The following is a 1647-nucleotide window of genomic DNA, read 5'->3' on the forward strand; positions in this document are numbered from 1 at the left end:
AAACTGTGGCTAACACACACACACACACACACACACACACACACAAAGAAACAAGAAGTGAAGATATGTGAGAAAAAGTGTCAAACCTTTTGAACTTATCGACATGAGAATCTTCATCAGAGATGTTCATTTCTGCTGCTGCCTTTCTATGGAGTTTAGTCACAACAAAAAGATCATTTAAAAATAAATAATACATTTTTGCAGAAAAATGGCCAAAACAATTATGACTCAACCGTTGATGAATATGGTTGACATGGTTGTTTTGTTCTAACAGATGTTGGTTGGTAAGACGCTTAAGCAAGCATCTTTCAAGGCTATTATTTCTTGCATTTTTATAGAATAAAATGTACCAAAAATAAAAATGGTAAGCTAGCCCATACATAATATACATAACTTCAGATGTTTCATTTAGCTGTCACATTACCCTTGGCATATGCCATGTTGACTATTACTTTGAAACCCATTTTTAGGATACAAATGTCTAATAGTGTCAAATTTTAAATTAGTGAAATAAATTTTTTTTTGACTTCATAGGACTGATTAATATAGGCCTATATATTGTTCTAAAGTAACTGCAAGTTGATTTTGTAATACAAAATTGCATCAGTATCTTTCACATTTATTACTTTATAACTATGGAAAGACCTCATAAACTCCACCTGCCCACTAGAGGGCAGAAAACACTTAAAAGCTTCTGACGCCGAGAGGTGATGAATTTTGGACAGGGTTCGGCAACCTGCATACCAAAAGGTATCCATTGAGGGAGTAAGATTAATACAATTATAGTTGCTTATTTTAAAAGTATTCAAATTTTTAACACCTGATAGTGCAGATGTCTTTAGCGGTATAATCATATTTTTTATTCAGTTATGAGATATACTGTATAGGAAGTATGTGGTTTCCAAAGTCAAAAGGCCTAGTGATCACACGTTTGCAAAAAGAGACAACGGTTTCATTTGCAACCACACGTTTATTGATTCGGTAAAGGTGTTTCGGTGCTGTTGTGGTTGGGGCGGTTTGGAGGTAAAGGAGGACTGCAGATGGATGGATTTACAGGCCAAACGTCACTCCATCAGTTGTTTGACGGACTGAACCGTGGGGCAGACGGTGCCCCAGTCCACAGGCTTATGGTACTCCCCCTTCTCCAGTAGGTACTGGCGCCCCCTGTAGTTTGGGTGTTCGTAGACGATCCAGATCCCATCAAGCACCTTACAGGAGAGGACCTCGCATGTCCGAAAGCGCTCCACCACGGATGGACAATCCTCAGTGGTCTCGTACACCTGGCCCGTGAAATCTCCCTTGTCATAGAGTTGGATCTTGTACTCAGAACCACTTACCTGGAGAGGAATGAACACCTTTTGCGCACTACATAATATTTTGCATCCATGTGGGTGACTTACAAAGTGGATCATCTTGCAGGAGCAGAGGCGGTCGTTCAGACCCATCCAGCATTGGTAATCCGGATACTTGCCCCGTGTCAGAACATACTGGTAGCCCATGAAGTTGGGCCTTTCGTAGATCATCCAGGTCCCGCTGTCCACACGGATGGAGGTACACCGGTTCAGGTAGGCATGGAAGTCCGAACAGTCGCTGTCGCACTCGTACGAGGAAGTTCTTGTCCTCGTAGAAAATGATCTGCACAAATGT

The 1647-nt window shown here is 41.1% G+C and overlaps 1 pseudogene; it reads right to left on the minus strand.

The window, feature by feature from the left end:
* Positions 1-955: 955 nt before the first annotated feature.
* LOC107578075 (beta-crystallin S-like) overlaps positions 956-1647 on the minus strand; it is a 3029-nt pseudogene continuing 2337 nt past the window's right edge.

This window comes from Sinocyclocheilus grahami, unplaced genomic scaffold, assembly GCF_001515645.1.
Source record: "Sinocyclocheilus grahami isolate Dianchi unplaced genomic scaffold, SAMN03320097.WGS_v1.1 scaffold8689.1, whole genome shotgun sequence".
NCBI lineage: Eukaryota > Metazoa > Chordata > Actinopteri > Cypriniformes > Cyprinidae > Sinocyclocheilus > Sinocyclocheilus grahami.